The sequence below is a fragment of the Peromyscus californicus genome, unplaced genomic scaffold (assembly GCF_007827085.1).
Source record: "Peromyscus californicus insignis strain IS unplaced genomic scaffold, ASM782708v3 Scaffold_20__1_contigs__length_68692818, whole genome shotgun sequence".
Classification (NCBI taxonomy): Eukaryota; Metazoa; Chordata; class Mammalia; order Rodentia; family Cricetidae; genus Peromyscus; species Peromyscus californicus.
The window spans coordinates 67447690-67468853 of NW_026294503.1; the positions used below are offsets into that span (position 1 = coordinate 67447690).

General features: G+C 41.0%; 1 protein-coding gene across 8 annotated transcripts in view; it reads right to left on the reverse strand.

The window, feature by feature from the left end:
- Atf7 (activating transcription factor 7) overlaps window positions 1-20889 on the reverse strand; it is a 106123-nt gene extending 85234 nt beyond the window's left edge. For 2 of the 8 annotated variants that reach the window (XM_052749108.1, XM_052749104.1), the window contains exon 1: window positions 20417-20727. The gene's annotated coding sequence lies outside the window, so the exon portion shown is untranslated. The other 6 variants (XM_052749102.1, XM_052749103.1, XM_052749107.1 and 3 more) reach the window with 6 other exon arrangements.
- Window positions 20890-21164: the final 275 nt, after the last annotated feature.

Here is a 21164-nt window from a genome sequence, read left to right on the forward strand (position 1 = left end):
CCCCTCAACACGTATCATACATACACATAATAATGATAAGTGAAATAGAAATAAAATTACAAATGTATAATGTAATCTAATAATAAAAAAATGCTGATATGCATGACTGAGTAAAAAATATGTCTTTGAGTTAAAAAGAAAAAAAGGTCTGTTACCTTATAAACTATTCTAAAGCACTGAAGAGTAAATTAAAGAGTCATATAAAGTTCTATAAAGCATCAGTTTCAACTGGAACAATATGTTCAAAAGGACCATAAAAAAGTTTAAAATTATATACTACCAGTTTCATACAGAAATCAACCAAGCAGTTCCAGGTAGCTCTTCCCTTTATTACCTATTTTCAGAATCCCTGGCAAGAAATATTATTTATAGTAATAACTAATAAGAAATGATTAGAAACTGTCCCTAACATGCATCTCTAAGGGAATGAAGGGAGCTAAAACTAAGCCTAACAGGTACTGAGTGAGCACCATTTAGTTTAGTTTTAAACAAGATGGAAATTTTAAAACAGGCTCCAACTCTGCACCTCCATTCCTTTATGACATTAATACAGAAAAGTATATATGCAAACAGTTATCTGAAAAAATACAACAGTATACTACGTTTCAGACAATAGAGAATTTAGCTGTTAGTAAACAGAGCATACAACACTGACATTCTTAACCTGTCTCAACAGTCTTTTTTAAATTACATATATATGCCACAATGCATGTGGGGTGGTTAGAGGACAACTTTTGGGAGTAGGTTCTCTCCTCCTTCCACGTGCATTTGTATGTATGTATGTATGTATGTATGTATGTATGTATGTATATGGCAGTTGTGTATGTCTTCTTGTGGGGTGTGTGCGTGCATGTGTGCGTGCATGTGGAAGCCAGATTTCAGTGCCAGTGAACACCAGGGATCTGCCAGTTCCCTCTGTCCCTTTCCTCCCCGACACCCTCATCCAGGTTACAGATGTGTGCCCCTTGCCTGACTTTTCAGTTTCTGGGTACACAGCGGGCACTTCACCAAATGAGGCATCTCCCCAGCCTTGTATTTGTTTGAGATAGGGTCTCCCCATTTGGCCCCAAACTTGCAATCTGTCCTGTCTCTGCCTCCCATTCACTGGGATTACAGGCTTGCACCACCACATCCTTCCTATATCAGGGTTTTGTGAAATTCTTTCCTAAGGGGGGAAGCAGAGTTATAAAAGAAATTGGCAAATAAGGAACAAAGATGTTGAGGCTAGTATGAATTCTAGTTATTTGTTTGCACACACTCCAAACAAGAACAGAATTACTTATACCTTCTGAAAGTTATATAAAACATGCATGGTATACAACTACTTACAGTTGAATTGTGTATTTCATCAATGTAGCACCTAACGGGTTTCTTATATGCTTGGTATACAAAGTGAATATCCAGAAACATGAATTTGAGGACAAGTTCTTAGATTTTTTTTTTTTCTCTACCTCCTGTCTTTTCTTTTTTGACAGGATATCATTGTGTAGCCCAAGCTGGTCTGGACTTACTCTGAAGCCCAGGCTCAGCTCAAACTCTTGTTACTCCTGCCTCAGCCTCACCAAGTGCTAGGATAACAATCATGCCCCACTACCACCAAACACCTTGAAGTATTAAGAAAATTAAATACAACAGTTCTCCCTTATAGGAAAAGATTCCAAGACTTACAGTGGAGGATGCCCAACTATAACAGCACCAAATGCTGCATACATTGCTTTTCTGTATGTTCCGCAGCATGGCCAGAGGACCAGAGGCAGCCTTTTCTTCCATGTTTTTACTGGGTTTCTTTTTTTGGGAGGGGGGTACACAGGGTCGGGGTGGGGCATGTCTGGTGGTGGTAGTGGTTGGTTTTTGAGACAGGGTCTCATTACAGTCTTGGCTGGCCTGGAACTCACTATGTAGATCAGTTTGGTCTTGAACCCATATCTTCCTGACTCTTCCTTGAGTGCTGGGGATTAAAGTCAAAGGTGTGCGCCATTACACCTGGCCTTGAGTTTTCTTTTGAGACAAGGTCTCAAGTATTCCAGGCTGGCCTCAAATTTGCTATGTAGCCAAGGATGACCTTGAACTTCTCATCCTCCTGCTTCTGCCTTCGGAGTAGTTTGATGTGGTGCTGGGGATGGAAACCAGGACTTACTAGGCAAGTATTCTACCAAGTGAGCTTCATCCTTGGCCTCAGCCCACTCTTCAGTGGGTAATGTCCTGCCGAAGTTTTTTCAAACCTCTTGCACTTTGAGACTATTATTAAGTAAAATAAGGCTTACTTAATTTAAATTTACATTTACATTGCAATAGCATGGCAATGTAAATACAATATTTAAGGCTACTGACTGGCCAACAGGCAGCATACAATATGGGTTTGAGGACTGGGTAACCAAAGGGATAATTCACATCCCAGGGTCCTAAACAGGAATGGAGTAGGACAGGCACAGATTTCCTCACACTATTAATAATAGCATGTGATTTAAAATTAATGAATTATTTCTGGAATTTTTCTTAATATATTCAAATCTCAGTTGACAGAGGTAACTGAAACAGCAAAAATCAAAATTATGAATAAGGAAACAGATACCATAATGTTCCACTTTAAGATTAAGCATAATATTTTCTTGTAATGATTTTTAAATTCAAAATCCAGCTATAGTATATATTAAATATCAGGAAATTTCAGCTCATGGACCAAATATTTCAGTTTGCCAACTACCTTTGTATGGTCTGTAAGCCAAGAATAATTTTTAAATGGCTGAAAAATCAGAAAGACTGTTTTATGACACATGAAATTTATATGAAATTCAATTTTAGTGCCTATAAAAAAGTCATAGAGCTGGGGACATATCTTAGTGGTAGAAAATTGCCCAGCCTACATAATGCTCTATATTTGATCCCTAGAAGCCCCTCCCACAAATTATATTAGAACATATCTGTGCTTATCATCAATATATCATCCATGTCTACTTTGTGTTAGAATGGCAGAGTTGAGTAAGTATAACACAGACCTCATGCCACAAAGTCTACCATATTCATTGTCTGACCTTTGTCATTCAATCCCAAATATATGGTTAAATAACATATTCTAACTAGGGAGAATATCAGAATCTATGTTAATTATTAATATATAAATACTAAGTCATTTATAATTTATCTAAGTTCTGTAAGGTTAAGGGGGCTGGAATATGGCTCAGCAGTTAAGAGCATTTGTTGCTCTTGCAGAGGTCCTAGGTTCAGTTCCCAGCACCCACATGGTGGCTCACAACCATCTGTGACTCAGTGCCATAAGATGACACCATTTTCTGAACTCCATGGGCTAGACATGCACATGTGCACATATATACATGCGGGGAAAATACTCAAATATATAAAATAAATCTAAAAATAACTAGATAAATAAAGTTACAGTAGCACAATCGCTTTTAAGCCTTGCAGAATCACTTGAGCACCTTGTAAAGAAATACAGATTCCTAGGCTTCCTGAATTGCTCTTAGCACTGAAGCCCAAGAACTTACATGGCAATTCCAACATTTAGGAGGGAACCTGAGGCGGGAGAATTAAAAGTTTGAGGCCAGTCTGCATTACAAAGTAAGACTTCAGGGCCCATGAGATGCTTCTGTGGGCAAAGGCACTTGACAGGTATTCATTCTGGTTAGTTTTAACTGTGAACTGGACAGAACCTAAAAAAATCTGAAAAGACAGTTTTAACTGAGGAATTGAATAGATCAGAATGGCCTTTGGGTATGTCTGGAGTGAGGGTTATCTCAACTGTTAATTGAATAGCTCATTGTGGGCTGTGTCATCCCTTGGCAAGTAGTCCTGAACTATGTAAGAAAATTACCTGAGTGTAAGCTGACCTGCAAGCCAGATAGCAAGCAGTGTTCTCCATGGTTCCTGCTTCACTTCTTTGGCTGTGAAATAAGTTGCTTGACTAGAGATAATGCTCTGTGAAACAGCAAACAGGCCTGCCTTCAAGTTCCTGCCTTGACTTACCTCAGCGAGTGACTATGTTATCTCCCCCTAAGTAGCTTGCAGTCAAAGTATCTATCACAGCAACAGAAATTAAACTAAAACACAGAGTAAGTTTGACAACCTGAATTCAATCCCTAGAACACATAACAGAGAGAACCAACTCCCCAAAGTTGTCCACTGACCTTCATAAATGCACTCTAGTAATGCATGTACATACACAGCATCATAATAAATACACCTTCATATCCAAAACCAAAACTGGTGAGTCTGTCTGTCTCTCTCACATGCACACACACAGTGAGGAATGTTGTTGAGAAATGTGACTCAGTTGTACTTGCCTAGCACTTATAAGGTGCTGAATTCAATCACCAATAACATACAAATTAAAATAAAATCATGTATGATTTCAATGTGGCTAATGAGCTCTAATTAGGATGGGCCCTAGCTCATTAAACCCTGTCTTGAAAAAGACCCAACTCCACTCCCACCCCACCCCCCCCCACCCCCGCCCCCAAAAAAAGATGAAACAGGGATAGTCAACTGGCAAAGTGCTTGCCTAGCATACCAAAAGCCCTGGATTCGATCCCCATAAAACCACAAACCAGATGTGGTGGCACAGCCCTGAGAGTTGGAGGCAGGAGGAACAGAAAGTTCAAATTCATCCTCAACTACATACGGGGACTTGAGGATGGCCTGGGACTACCTAAAAACAAAAATTAATTCATTAGAATAAAAATAAAAAATACTTTGGGAAATTCTGATGACCACCATTTGAGAATCATTAAGCAAGTTGGAAAGCTTCTAACTTTTCCATTTAGAAAGCAGCTATATTCTCAAATCCATACAGCAGCAATTCTCTAAGAGGCTCCAGGGTCACTTATAGATCTCCAAGACCCTTTCAGAGGGCTCATGGAAGTAAAAAAAAAAAAAAAAAAAAACTTAGAAGTAAAAGATCTACTTACAGACCAACACATTTCAGTGCAACAGTATTAGAAGTTCACAAAAGTGGTCTCAGGTCACACACTGTAACTTTTAAGAAATTTAAGAAACCAGTTTCTAGACTTTGGTACCATATCAAAGGAGGTTACAACTACCTAAAAATAATCTTTCCTTTTTCTGTCACACAAATGTATGATCATGTCCTTCATATACTTAAAGCAAAACAACATATCTTTAACAGACTGAATGCACTGTTTTCTGTGAAGCTAGATATTAAAGCAACTTGAAGGTTCTCTCTTAGATGTTTCTTTTTGTGTATGGGTGTATGGCGTATGCATGTGCCACAGCAGCAGGTGGAGGTTGGAGGACAATCTTCTACCATGTGGGCACCAGGAATCAAACTCAGGTCATCAAGCTTCTGTGGTAGGCACCTTTACCAGACGAACCATCCTCTGCCTCGCTCCCTTTTTTGGAAACAGGGTCTCTCTATGTAGCCTTGGCTGACCTGGAATTCACTATGTAGACCAGGCTAACCTTGAACTCACAGAGATCCACCTTCCTCTACCTCCCAAGTGCTGGAATTAAAGATGTGTGATACCATGCCCAGCTTTTTCTTTTTTTTTTTGAGACAGAGTCTCTAGGCCAGGTTGGCACCTCTCAAGTGCAGATTACAGGTATATGCCATCAACTTGGTTTATGCAGTGCTATGGAACTAACCTAGGGCCTAGTGTATGCTAGGCAAGCACTTTATTGAGTTTCATCTCCAGCCTTATTTTTTTTTTCTGGCAATACAGATGCAATTATTTTTGTTATAATGAGTTTGCTATTATTTTTAAAAATTATATTTTAATCTCTAATAAGGTAAACATTAATAGATATTAATTCAGATAAACCAAAGTTGTTTAAAATCCTCAATAACTCTTTTTTTGGGAGGGCAGGGACAGGGACGGGGACATGACTAAGACAAAGTCTCACTCTGTAGCCCATGATGGCCTGGAACTTACTGCATATCTCATGCTAGCCTTCAGCTCTTTTTTTTTTTTTTTTTTTTTTTTTTTTGGAAGGGGGGGTTCTTCAAGACAGGGCTTCTCTGTGTAGTACTGGCTGTCCTAGAATTCACTATGTAGACCAGGCTGGCCTGGAACCTGAGATCTGACTGCCTCTGCCTCCCAAGTGCTGGGATTTAAGGCATGCACCATCACTGAGAGCCTTTAGTTCTTGAGGCTTATCTTGCCTCAGTCTCCCAAGTGCTGGCATTATAGGCATGTACCACCATGCCCAAGTGAAGAACCATTAGTAACTTTTGAGAGTTTACCAGACAGTGCTGAGACCAAAAAAAAAAAAGTTGCAGATACACTGCTATACAAAATACAGAAGTCTCCCAAGGAGGCTCAACAGGAAACGGTACTTGTCACCAAGCCTGACAAGCTGAGTTCCATCCCCAGGACCCGCAAGGTGGAAGAAGAGAATTCCCCCAAGCTGTCCTTTGACCTCCACACTTGTGCCACGGCACATACACACTCAATAAATTAACATGTGATTTTAAAACGGAAGAGCAGTGCAGTACTGACAGACTCAACAGAATGTTTAAGTTAATGTCCGCATTTGGTTTTCAGACATGAAGGGCAGGTTTCAACAACAGCCAGCTAAGTGGACCAAACAGTTTTGTAGCAAATGACAGAAAACAGAAGCCCCCAAGAACAAGGCTGAATCAGAAGTTATATAATTCATGGCCGATGCTTACTGATCTGGAAGCAGTTTATAAAAGTCAACAACCTGAATCAAGGTTTTTTTTTTTTTGTTTTTTTTAAGTTTTCAAATTTAATCTTTAAAAACACATTTATTTTACGTATATGAGTATTTTGTCTGAGTGTATATGTCTGTGCACCATGTGTCTTTGGTATCTGCAAAGACCAGAAGAGGTCACTGTACTCCCTGGAACCGGTGTTATGGATGGTTGTGAACCAGTGCTCTTAACCTCCAAGCCATTTCTCTAGCCCTAACTGGAATCTTCAAAGATTCAAGAAACCACTTTGAGCTATTCTCAGAAATGATAATGGGAGCAGGGCTACATCTTGTTAAAATGACAGCAGGGCCTGGTGACACATATGTGGTCTACATAGCAATAGCAAGTTCCAGACCATATAGTGAGACTCTGTCTCAAAAATAGTAGTAATAATAATTAAAAAATAACAGCAAGAAGTGAAAGTAGAAATAAACATGATGTGGTGGCACACACTTTAATTCCAGCACTTGGAAGGCAGAAAAAGGCAAATCTCTTTGAGTTCAAGGCCATCTTTGTCTACATAGTAAGTTCCAGGCCAGCCAGGGTTATATGGTCATATCTTTGATTTCAATGTATATTTTAGTGTTTTGGGTTTGTTTTTTAAAATTGGTTTGACTTTTTTTTTTTAATGCATATAGGTATTTTGTATGCATGTACATTTAGTGCACCATGTACATGCCTGGTGCCTTCAGAAGCCAGAAGAGGGCATCAGCTTCCCTGGACCTAGAGTTACAGATGGTTGTGAGCCACCATGCTAGTGCTGGAAACCAAACCCAGGTCTGCCAGAAGAGGAACTAGTGCTCTTAACCACCAAGCCATCTCTCCAGTTCCCAGTTTTAATTTCTAATTTTTTTTCAGTGCTGAAGTACAAACCCAGGGTCTCAAGCATACTCAGCAAGTGCCCATTGTTTAGCTATACTTCTAGTTCTCTCAATGTGCATTGAGAAGTAGAAGAATTCCTGGAAACTGGTAAAATGTTAATAAAGGAAATACAAAGCCAAGTGTGATGGCGCAAGCCTACAATCCTAAATGGAGGTGGAGGCAAGAGGATCATAAGTTCAATGCAAGACTGGGCTACATAGTGAAATCCTTTCTCAAAAACAAACAGGCTGGGGAGATGGCTCAGTTGGTAAGGTACATGCTGGGCAAGTGTGTGGACTTGAGTGCAGATCCCCAGCGCCCACATAAAAGCAGGATGAGGCCAGGCGGTGGTGGCGCACGCCTTTAATCCCAGTACTCGGGAGGCAGAGGCAGGCGGATCTCTGTGAGTTCGAGGCCAGCCTGGGCTACCAAGTGAGTTCCAGGAAAGGCGCAAAGCTACACAGAGAAACCCTGTCTTGAAAAACCAAAAAAAAAAAAAAAAAAAAAAGCAGGATGAGGCAGTACGTGTCTGTAACCAGAGTTCTGGGAACATGGGAGAAGGGGTAACTGGGGACAACAGATTCCTGGAGCTCACTGGCCAGCCAGTCTAGACAACTGTCGAGCTCCAGTTTCAGTGAGACACATTCTTCCTCAAAATATAAAGTGGAGGGCAATAAAGGACATTGACTTTTGACCTCCACATGCACATATCCAAACATAGGAACATAAACATACACCACATATACAGACAAAACACAAATAAAAACCATACAGAAGCTTTGTCCTGTCCAGGTATGGCAGAACATGACTAACCCCAGCACTAGGGAGACAAAAGCAGAAGGATCCCAATTGAAGAGTCCAGCCTGGAATACATAGGAGGTTCCAGACTAGCTTGAGCTGGCTCCACAACATGATCCTATTTAAATAAATACTAAACAAGTAAAATTTATTTTGCTGCCCATTTTCAGATAAAGTATGATCCCTAAAACAATGATCAACACAGATTTTTTTTTCCTTTTTAGTTATTTAGTAGTTTATCTGTTCATGACAGGGTCATGTATCCCATGCTGGCCTCAAATTCATTACAAAGCCCAGGGTGGCCTCAAACCTGCCTCTACCACCTGAGATCACAGGCATCACTACCACTCCATGTTGGAGACCAAACCCAGGGCTGTTAAGCATGATAAACCATCACTCCACCAACTAAGCTACATTCCTAATGCCTCCCTCCATTCCCTTTTTTAGACTGGGTTTTGCTATATTTTCTAGACTAGTCTTGAACTTCCATTCCTCTTGAAGCATCAGCCTCCCAAGTAGCTGGGATTATATGCATGGACCACTGTGCCAGGCTCAAAACATTGATCTTTAAGGACCAATTTAAAATTCTTACGATTTAGAAAAAACAAACAGACGCACGCCTTTAATCCCAGCACTTGGGAGGCAGAGGCAGGTGGATCTCTGTGAGTTTGAGATCAGTCTGGTCTACACAGCGAGTTCCAGGACAGGCACCAAAACCACACAGAGAAACCCAGACTTGAAAAACCACAACAAACAAAACAGTTTTTGGTTTGTTTTATGTAGGGGTTGTTTTATAGAGTTTTTTTGTTTGTTTTGCTTTCTTTTCAGTTTTTTTAAGACAGGATTTTTCTGTGTAGCCCTGACTGTTCTGGAACTCACACTGTAGACTAGGCCAGCTTCAAACTCATAGCGATCCACCTGCCTCTGCTTCCCAAGTGCTGAGATTAAAGGCATGCATCACCACTGCCAGATGTAGGTTTTTTTTAAAAGATTTATTATTATGTATATATGTTTTTCTTAATTTCTATTTATTTAGTGTATGTGCGTTTTGCATGCATGTATGTACACCATATGTATTCCTGGTGTCCAGAGGGGCCCATTGGATCCCCTAAAACTGGAGTTACATTTGGTTGTAAGCCCAAGTGCTAGGAATCAAATCCAGGTTCTCTGCAAGAGCAAGTGCTCCTAACTGATGAGCCATCTCTTTAGCCCCATGTGGGTGTTTTTCCTACATGTAAGTAAGTGTACTATATGTGTGCCTGGTGTCAACAGAGGCCAAAACAGGACATCAGATCCCCTGAAACTAGAGTTACAGATTGTTTTAAGTTGCCATGTGGGTGCTAGGAATCAAACTTGGGTATTCTGGAAGTGTAGCCAATGCTCTTAATCGCTTACCATCTTTCTAGCCCTTTGTGAGTTGTTGTTTTTTTTTTTTGAGGGGGGGGGCTTTTTTTTTTTTTTTTGACAAGGTCCCAATCTGTAACACAGGATGATTTTGCACTCACTACACAGCTAGCCCAGGCTGCCTCAAAACCCACAGAATTCTTCCTGTCTGTTTCCTGAGTTAAAATTACAGGCTAAAATTACAGGCTTGAGCCATTGTGCTGGCCTGGACTTTAAGACCTCAGTATAAGTTTTGTTCTGGGTAGGAAAAAGTCGTAATATTGCACAATGAATAATTATGGGGAAGATCAGAAGTTCTAGAGAAAATGATCTAATAATATTCTCTAAGTCTACACACTCATTTGTAGCACAGGGTCTATCTGGGGGTATTCCAATATTCACTGACTGGCATGTACAAGTTTCACACAGTATTAGCAAACCACTCCTTGAGCAAAACTTTAAAAAGTAAGTTCATTAAAAATGGTGTTATTGAATCTATGTTAGTACCAGCAATTTATTAAAGTAAAACCAATGAAATATTACTCCAGTTTGATGGTTTAATAAATAATAGTGGCAGGAAATCTGGTTTCAACATAAAACCATTTTTAGCAACCCTATGTTTTATTCAATAAAGCTTGATTTTATATAGTCAAGCACGTTCTTGTTCCAAAAAGAAAGATTGTTAAGCTGAGGAGAAGCTTCAGTGGATAAGAACTGTATAATTGGGGGCTGAAGACATGGCTCAGCGGTTAAGAGCACTGACTGCTCTTCCACAGGACCCAGGTTGAATTCTCAGCACCCACATGGCAGCTCACAACTGTCTGCAACTCCAAGAGATGACACCTTCACACCAATGCACATAAAATAAAATTAAATTATATGTGTATATATATATATATATATATATATATATATATATATATATATATTTTTTTTTTTTTTTAAAGAAGAGACTGGAAAGATGGCTCATTGGTTAAGGGCATTGGCTGCTCCTAGGTTCAATTCCCAGCACCTATATGGCAACTCACAACTGTCTGTAATTCCAGATCCAGGGGACCTGGCACCTCCACACAAACATGCATGCAGGCAAAACACCGATGGACATAAAATAAAAGAATAAATCTTTAGTCAGGTGGTGGTGGCACACACCTTTGATCCCAGCACTTGGGAGGCAGAGGCAGGTGGATCTCTGTGAGTTCAAGGCCAGCCTGGTCTACAGAGTGAGTTCCAGGACAGGCTCCAAGCTACACAGAGAAACACTGTCTCAAAAAAACAAAACAAACAAACAAAAAAACAAAGAAGAGGAAGAAGGAGGACAAGGAGGAGGACGACGAGGAGGAAGAAAGAAAAACTGCCTAAGCATGAGGACCTAAGTTTGGATCTTTGGCACCCAGGCAAAAAGCTGGGTATGGCCATGAGCCTGTAACTCCTATACAAAGAGAGTGGTGAGGAGACAAACTAAGCTGGGAGAAGGGAGAGACAGGGAGATACCCAAGGCTTGCTGGTGAGCTCCTAGTACAGTGAGGCTCTGTCTGAAGGGAATAAGTCAAAGTGCCATAGAGGAGGATATCTACTGTTTACACACATACATCATGCACACACAACTTCTTAAAAGATGGCTTGTGGTGGTGGTGGTAGTTTTTGGTGCTAGAGATTGGGGCCTTGTATATGCCAAGCAATGGGTTCTTCTATTAAGATACATTCCCAGCCTTTTCTTTTTTTGTTTAATCTGAAAAAAAAAAAAATGCACTGTTTCTACTGTATCATATATTCCAAATAAAATCTGACCAGCCTAGCATATAAACCTTATTTGTCTACCTCAGAAAGAAGCACTGAGCCTAAAGAAGATCACAGCAAGCAATTCACCTCAAAGGCAAGTTAGGTTTTGTGAGGAGACACTATGGAAGAACATTGTTATCACAGAGGCCCAAATCACAAGCTCAACAACTAACTTTTAGCTTTTTAAGCTAAATCTTGGCTTCTATTAGAGTTTCATAAAAAGGCACTTATTAGGAGGAAATGCAATACTGAAGAAAAAAAAAAATTCTCCAAAGTCTGCTTTCAAATATATGATAACATGTAGGGTTGAAGTTGCCAAAAGATGGGGCTGGAGAGATGGCTCAGAGGTTAAGAGCACTGACTGCTCTTCCAGAGGTCCTGAGTTCAATTCCCAGCACCCACATGGTGGCTCACAACCATCTATAATGAGATCTGGTGCCCTCTTCTGGCCTGCAGTCATACATGCTGTATACATAATAAATACATTTAAAAAAAAAAAAAAAAAAAAAAAAAGAAGTTGCCAAAAGATGAGAAAAAGCAACAGAATTGTAAATTTGTAGTGAGTTTTGTCCTAAATACAACATTTTATAAGACTAGTATACTGACCTTGGGTTTAGTCAGAAACCTTTTCTAAATGTCAGCTTACAAAGCTTTCTCTCTTTTTTTTTTTAAATTAATTATTTTTATGTGCATTGGTGTTTGTTTTGCTTGTGGAAGGCTGTTGTGTCCCCTGGAACTGTACTTACAGACAGTTATGAGCTGCTATGTGGGTGCTGGGAATTGAACCTGGGTCCTCTCCAAGAGTAGTCAGTGCTCTTAACCAGTTGAGCCATCGCTCCAGCCCCAGCTTACAAAGTTTTAAGAATAAAATGATAACCTTCTCATATAGCAATTCTGTTTTTTTTTTAATTTGTATTTTTATTTTGCAATACAATTCAGTTCTACATATCAGCCACGGATTCCCTTGTTCTCTCCCCTATGTCTGTTTTGTTTTGACATAGGGTCTCATTTAGCCCAGGATGTACTCTCTAAGAATGACCTTGATCTTCTGACTACACCTCTCAAATTCAGGGATTATGGCATGAGTACCTTGCAGTGCTGAAGATGGAACTCAGGGCTTCGTGCATGCATGTAAGCACTCTACTAACTGAACATCCCCAGCCCTATACAACCTTCTCGAATTTTTAACATTCATCAAATCCCTCCCTAAGGATGCAAGATAGCAAATGTTTACTTTCAAAACTGAACTGGTTTTTGCTTTATCATATACAGGCAGTCATTATATATATAATGTTTGTAAATAAAAGAACAAGTAAGGGAAAGAAACAAAATACCATTTAACAGGAAAATAAAACCACCAAACATCCTTTCAAAATAAAAATGTCCACCAGGGAAATACTGAAGAGAAAATATCATGATGAAATATTTTTAAGACATGAAATGATCCAATGCAAAATCTCTGTTGTTTGTTTTGTTTTTAGTTCAAAGACACAATTATTCCTTATTATTTATGTTCCTTTTTTTTAACCACTCCCACTGGGTTAGCAGAACCATGTCAATTTCATTTTCTTTACAATCTATTTTTCTTCCTGATTCTTCAACAGTTCTTTGATCTGAGCTTCTATTTCTATGTCTGGATTAGAGAAGACCTGAAGGGTGATCGAGATCACCATGTTTTCCAGGAGAATCCAGAACTAACTGTATCCAAAGGATGAAAAGGAAGCTTATTTTCTGAAAACTTTCCCATCCCTTGTGGTATGCTATTTTAATTAGCACAAACATTTCAGTTCACTTTTTTTTTTTTTTTTTTTAAAGACAAGGTCTTACCTAGCCCAGGCTGGCCTGGAACTTGATATGTAAGCTAAGATAACCTTGAATTTCAGATCTTCCTGCTCCACCTCGAGTGCTAGGATCATAGGTGTGTACCACCATACTCTCAGTTCATGAGGTGTGGGGAAGTTAACTCAGGGATTCCTGCATGCTAGGCAAGCACTCTACCAACTGTGCTATATCCCCAGTACAATCTGCAATTTTAAATAATGAAAGTGAAAATTAAAACCCCAAAAGAGGAAGGTACTTTAAAAATATATTCATCAACTAAAATTGCTCAAACATAAATTCAACTGTCAAATCTAAAATTAACAAGCAGAAAAGTTGTTGGCTGCCAATATAAAGACTTTATTCTCTAGGTAGCCTCTGACAACACAGCTGGTGTGTAGCACCATTTCTCCTCTAGAACTCGAACTACCACACCTTGAAACTTTAACTGTGAATGGAAACTATGTATGTTTGTGCACATAGTTGGTGTTAGTTTATATTCCAAACAAAAGATGACAAGAGGTCTAAACTAGAAATTGCAAGTAACTAACTGTTCCATAGACAAAGAGTTTTAATTTTCTGCTTTCTAACTTAAAATGTCTGGGGAAATCTTTGCTTCAAGAGTTACATTTAATGACAAGGGGGGGATTTTAAAAGCTACTATAATTAACACTTTCAGACATTACACAATCAAAAAGAAACTGACACAAGGGAGGTAGAATAAAGAAACTGCAGACTGATGGAATAGGTACTATTTCCCAGGGAGAGTCTAACAAGAACTGAACAGATTGTTTGCGATCTATCAGCAAGTCATACAGTAATCTATGGACACTAGCTAGTATAAAGCCAGGCATGGTGGCACATAGACACCTTTAATTCTAGTACTCAGTAGACAGAGGCAGGTGGATCTCTATGAGTTCCAGGCCAGCCAGAACTACATCTTGAGACCCTGTCTCAAAAAAAGAAAAAAGGAAGACATTAATATAAGATAGTTAAAATCAGGAGTGATGGCTGGTATATCTGCCTGTAATCCCAGCAGTTAGAAGGCAAAGGCAGGAGGATTGTGAGTTGGGAGGCCAAAGGTCAGACTGGGCAGCATAGCCAAATCCTGCCTCAAAAGACCAAAAAGAGAGTGGGTGGGTGGGTGGAAGCAAAACCAACTAACAAACAAAAGTAAACAATAATTACAATATCTAACTTTATATTCTCATTCTCTACCTCCATCCAACGGTCATTAGCCTAGGAATTCAAGGATGTCTGAGACAGAACATATTTGAATTTCAACAAGACATTTCTTGATATTTCATAGAACATAAAGGTTATGAAGTGGGATGTTAACTCAGTGGTTTCATGGGGATATTACTCACTTGCCTACCATATCGGAGGCTCTAGATTCACTCTCCAGTCAGAAAGGGAAAGGAGGAAGGGAGGGAGAGAAAGAGAGGGGGGAAAAAAGGAAAGAAGAGAAAAGAAGGAAGAGGGGAAAAGAGAAAAGGGTAGGTTGGATCACCTAATACAGCCCTATCCTTATACATTTTAACAGTGACCTAAAATGAAAATAGTCATGATGTTTATCAAATTTATCAATAATATGAAAATGAGTAGTGGCGGCTGGTGAGATGGCTCAGTGGTTAAGAACACTGGCTGCTTTTCTAGAGGTTCTGAGTTCAATTCATAGGAACCACATGGTTGTTCACAGCAATCTCTAATAGGATCTGTACATGCAGACAGCACACACACACACACACACACACACAAGTAATGGCCAAGAAGTTAAAACATATTATCAAGCTATTAAATAAAAAGTCATAACCAGCAGGATGATAGCTAAAAAAAAAAACCAAAAAAAAAAAAAACAAAACAAAACAAAAAAAAAACGTAAAGTTTTCATTTACATTAAAAAAAAAAATCAACTCAAGAGGTCTAAGGCTATTTACATAGCTCAGTGGTAAAATGCTTTCATTTGCCCTAGGTTCAATTCCCAGTGCTGGGGAAGAGAGGAAGTCAACTACACCTTAGACTTTAAGAATACTGGCTGGGCTGGAGAGATGGTGCAGTGGTTAAGAGCACTGGCTGCTCTTCCAGAGGACCTGGGTTCAATTCCCAACACCCACATGGCAGCTCACAACTGTCTGCAATCCACTTGCAGGGGATCTGACACCCCCACACAGACAAATGTACACATAAGTAAATAAATAAAATATTAAAAAAAAAAAAAGAATACTGGCTGAGAGCTGGCAGTAGTGGCTCACGCCTTTAATCTCAGTTCTCCAGAGGCAGAGACAGAGGAATTCAAGGCCAGCCTGGTCTACAAAGTGAATTCCAAGACAACCAAGGTTATTGCACAGAGAAACCCTGTCTCAGAAAACCAAAAACCAAACAAACAAACAAACAAACAAACAAACAAATAAGTAAGCCTGAGTTGAGATTCTCAGCACCCCTTTAACAGGCCTGATATGGAATCATGTCTCTATAATCCCAGCACTGAGAAGAGTCAGATTCCTGGAGCTCACTGGCCACTCAGCCTAGCCAATGGGTGATCTCCAGACTCAGAGGACCCAGTCTAAGGGAACAAAGAAGAGTGATAGAACAAACACCCAGTGCCCTTCTCTGGCCTTGTGCACACCCCCCACCACATACACACATGCATCACACATATACACAAAAAATTAAAAATTAAAAAATGACCACCTATTAAGGATTTCTAATATGAGGTATTTTCACATATGAATACATTACCAAACAAGTCTATTAAGGAGAAGGCAACATTTGAAAATAAGGACATATCAGAGAATCTTACAAACTGTTGCTTTGGGGCTGGAAAGATGGCTCAGCAGTTAAGAGCACTGGCTGCTCTTCCAGAGGACCTAGGTTCAATTCTTAAGACCCACATAGCAGCTCACAAGTGTCTGTAACTCCAGTTCTGGAGGATCCAACACCCTCACACAGACATACATGCAGGCAAAACACCAACGCATATGAAACAGAAATAAATACTTTTTAAAATTTATAAAAAATAAAAATAAATCTTCAAGAAGAATTGTTGCTTTGGTATTTTATATGTATTTATTATTATTGTGTATCTGGATGTGTGAGGCGTATGCACAGGCACAAGTGCCACAGCGCACACACAGAGATCAGAGGACAACTATCTTAAGGTGAGGTCTGAGAACTGGTATAACTTAGGCCATCGGGCTTGCATGGTTAGACAGCAAGCACCTTTACCCTCTGAAGACATTTCACTAGCCCATCTTCAGCATGTTTTTAAATTAAAAGGACTTTTCATGAACTCCAATATCAAAGAAACATTAAAAAAAAATCTAAAGAAGTTAACATTTAAAGAATGATTAAGCATTTTTCTGTTTTAGCAAATGTCTCATTTGTTTTTCTCAAAGAAACAAAATATGCACTTTCGTGTCAGCACCTTCAACAAGGAACAGGTGCAGTTAGATTCTAGGCTGTCCCCAGAAAAGAGCTGTCTGGTTAAACACTTGAAACATAGTGCTATTTGCTCCGCCTAAAACTTCCTTGTAAGGAAAGGTCCTCCTTACCAGGCCTGGATAGGAGACAGTGGCAACACTGACTCTCCCTCCACAGTCCAGGAAAAACTCAGTCTTAACATTCACAAAACAATCTGCTGAGAGCTTCAGAGTAGCTGCATTCAGGCAGAGCCAGGGACTTTACTCAAGGCAAAAGAGTAGTCTAAGAATTGATTGAAAAAAATAACTTTTGCTTTGAAGTTAGGCAAGGAACAGCAAGTGGTGGGTCACGCCTTTAATCCCAGCACTTGGGAGGCAGAAGCAGGCAGATCTCTGTGAGTTTGTGGTCTACAAAGCAAGTTCCAGGACAGCCAGGGCTACACAGAGAAACCCTGTCTTGAAAAAAACAAAAACCAACAACAATTAAAAAAAAAGAATAAGTTAGGAAAGGAAAAAGGGCAAGATACAACATTAATGTTTTATCCCTTGTAAGCAAAAGTATTTTAAAAAATTCTATAAATTATAAAAATTTAAGATACACTATAAAGTTCAAGATATTGTTGACTTCCTCTGCCTCTATCCAATTTTCCGGGCCAAAAAAAAAAAAAAAAAAAAAGCCATTTAAATCCAACAATTCGTCTTCTCTACACACCTATACCTGCTCAGTTCAATACTAAGGGGAAAAAAAAACAACTCAATTTTGCTGACTAGTGTGACTTTAAATTTAAAAGTCATAACTTAACAATTTATTATCAATTAACAAATTATTGTCAATTAATTTTTTCTTCTTTTTCTTTTCTTTGAGACAGGGTCTCATGTTGCCCAAGCTAGACTTACACTGGTCACACAGACAAGAATGATTCTGGCTCCTGCCTTCACTTCTTGTGATGGGATTACAGGTGCTCACTACCATGCCCAGTTTTATGTAGTAACAGGGCTCACACATGCTACGCAAGCATTCTACCTACTGAGCTGCATATCTAGGCCCCAAAGTCTATCTTTCTCCCAGGTGAGAACACTGCCCAAGGGAGAAAAAACAAATCTTGCACTTAAGAGTATTCAAGTTAAAGCCATCACAAATTCTAGATTGGAAGACTGGGACTTAGCTTTCTCACTGGATTTTTTTTTGAGGGGGAAGGGGAAGACTACTGCTTGAAAAATTCTTCTGAATGTCCAGTAGCAAATGCTCCCAGTTGGAACCCAATTCAGTCCCTATTCAGTAGTTAATACTAAAGGGTCGCTAACTGATTGGTCTCAATGTTTTTATTGGGACAATTTCTAACCAGGGAAAATGCCTCAACTGTTTGCTAGAAAACAAAGGTCAATACAAAAGCACATGGTCTGGGTTTTCTTCATCAGTAGTACTTCAATTCCCAAAAGTAAAAGAGGCACTGGGCAGTGTCAGTGCGCACCTTTAATCCCAGCACTTGGGAGGCAGAGGCAGGCCAATCTGGTCTACAGAGTGAGTTCCAGGACAGGCTCTAAAGTTACACAGAGAAACTTTGTCTCCAAAAACCAAAAAAAAAAAAAAAAAAAAAAAGTCTGGGTTATAACTCAGTGGTAGAGTACTTGCCTGGCACGCACAAAGCCCAAGTCAAAGTTCCAACTCCAGCACCCTCACAACCCCCCAACACACACACACACACACACACACACACACACACACACAATTTTTGAGCACATGCCAAAAATGGAGGGGGGACGGACAGACAGAAGGAATGTAATCTGTGCATTAGCAAAGAAGTTATTGATTAACTATATGAGTCTAACTCATTATAAATGATATACAATTACTAAACAAAGGGCAATGTCCTGTCCCTTTTCTGTACAGAATTAAGAACAAACTGGTAAGACGACTTCATACAGCTGCCAAACTTTTCTTTAGCTTCTTTTCTTACAGTCATGTTAAATTTCGCAATAGCTTCCACTTACTTTACATCCCCCATGTTTAAAAACAAATTGTGTTTGAGTTCCTCAACTCTTGCCTTAAAATATTATGATAGTTCTTTAGTTTCTAAGTCTGGATGCAAAGAAAGCATAGGAAAATGTTCAATTTCCTAAACACTATGCGTCTATTTTATTTACACCATTTAAAATATTAAGAGGGAACTGGGGATGTAGCTCAGTTAGTACAGTGTTTACCTAGCATGCTCAAAGAAAGCCTTGGGTTCAATCCCCAGCACCACATAAACTGATAAACTGGGCATAGGAGTGAATGCCTGTAATTCCCGCACATGGGAGGTAGAGACAGAAGGATCAGAAAGTCAAGGTTATGAGTTCAAAGCCAGTATGGGCTACTTAACACACACACACACACACACACAGCGGCTAAGCATGTAGCCTAGATGGTAGAGTGCTTACCTAGCATGTATAAGACCCTGAGTATTCAGTCCCTAGTACCATATACAATGTATGTGGTGGCACACACCTATAATCCCAGCACTTGGGAGATGGACAAGGGAGGATCAGGAGTTCAAGGTCATCCTCAGTTACCTCAGTTTGAGGTGTACCTGGGCTGCATGAGACCCTAATCTCAATTAATAAATAACAATATATACAAGATAATTAAGACCAAGTTCAATCATCCATTAAATAACTCTTAATGAATGAAAGGGAAAAGCCACATTTAAGGAAACAAACTTTATTTGTTAGTGTTTAGAGATCTATACAGGTTCTACAGAAATCATACTGCTGAAAAATTTTAAACATAGGAAACAAGTTTTCTGAGAAAAAAATCTGCACATCTCCACAAATCTATACTTCATATGAACCCTGAGAGATATTAAAACACCCTCTGCTAAGCAGAAAACAAAGTTAGGAAAGTAGTAACACGGGACTCTGGGTAGGAGGTGCCTGGGTAGTAAACACCCCAGTGAGAGAACATAACAAGCATTTCAGAGCAACATATAAGTCCCTACGGGTCTCCAACTTGGGCGGCCAAAGTCCCAGGCCCACATCCCTGTGTTTTGAAAGAAATAAAACTTGGAAAGGGGAATGCTGGAAAAAGGAAATAAGAGCAGTGTACTACTTTCTTCTTCTCAACCCCTAAGCCAGCATTCTGACTGGCTGGTCACTAGTCTAGGTGCCATATCCACCAAAAACACCAAGCAGTATCCCGACCGACTAAAGACCCAGCCGCTGTCTCTTCTCCAAACATCCCCCTTACCTCTGGACTTCCAGACTATTACCGGGGCGACGCCTTCCAGCAACCCAACCCACCCGCACTGCCTTCCTAAACTCATCCGCTCAGTCTCGCTGAACTCATACTTTCGGAGACCATGTCTCTGCTAAGTCTTAGGAACTCCACCGAAACGCCAGGACCCCCGGCTCCAGTGCTCCACCTCGCCGTGCTTTCCGGCCAAACAACGCATGCTTTCACCTGAGCAGGGCTCTCCTTGTCACCCGGACCTACCTACTGCCCATTACCTCTGCCTTTCGCAGTGCCAAGCCCTAACCCCACTTTTAGGGAAATCTCGAGTCTTCAACCTAGTTGAGCGGTCCTCCTCTTCCTTCCATTCCAGGATCCTTCCCTCGGACTTCCACTAGACTCCGCTTCCCCCAGGATTCAACCCCCCTTTCCTCGCCACGCCCTGCGCCCCCCGGGGCTACTTACCCCAAGTTCTCCCCACACTTCAGTCCTCTGGCCCCGCCTTCCTCCAAAAGGAAGGAGGCGGGAGAAGAGAAGAGGGCGGCACTCCACAAGGCAAAGGCGATCTCCCATTAGCGCTCATGGCCGCCAATTGTGGCTTCCTTCTCTCTTATTGGCTGTCCTTAGACTACGCCCCACCCTCTTCCTCAGACAGGCCCGGCCACCGCCTCAGCGCCCCCGTCCAACACAGACTGGGAGGGGAGACCCCGGCCCGGGACGCTGGGACGGGCCGGAGCGGAAGGGGAGCCTCCTGTCAGACCACGGACCGGCTAAGGTTCACAGGACTCACCCGCTGGCAGCTCCGGCGCCTCCCGCCCGCCCGCGCTCGGTCCCACAATCTGCCTCCTGCTCCTCCTTTCCCCCCTCGGCCGAGAAGACACTTTCCTCCCGTCCGGCCAGGCGTGCTCACTTCTCGCGAGAAGCGGGGGTGAGGGCGCGATTCGTGGGGGCTGAGTTGGACCGGGACCCGGGGGCGGGGCCTGCTGCGAGCGCGGCGTGAGTGGAAGGCTGGGCGAGGGCTGTACACACGACCCGCACGTGTTCGCCCGCGGCATCGGGGCCGGTGGTGAGGGGGAGGGAGGCCGCGTCCGGGAGATCGGCCTAGGGTGTGGAGGTCCGGCGGCGAAGCCGAGGAAGGGGGCGAGGCCGCCTCCGGCGCCCTGCTACAGGAGCGCGCCGGGGCCAAGCAAACCCAGGGTCGGTCTGCAGGGCT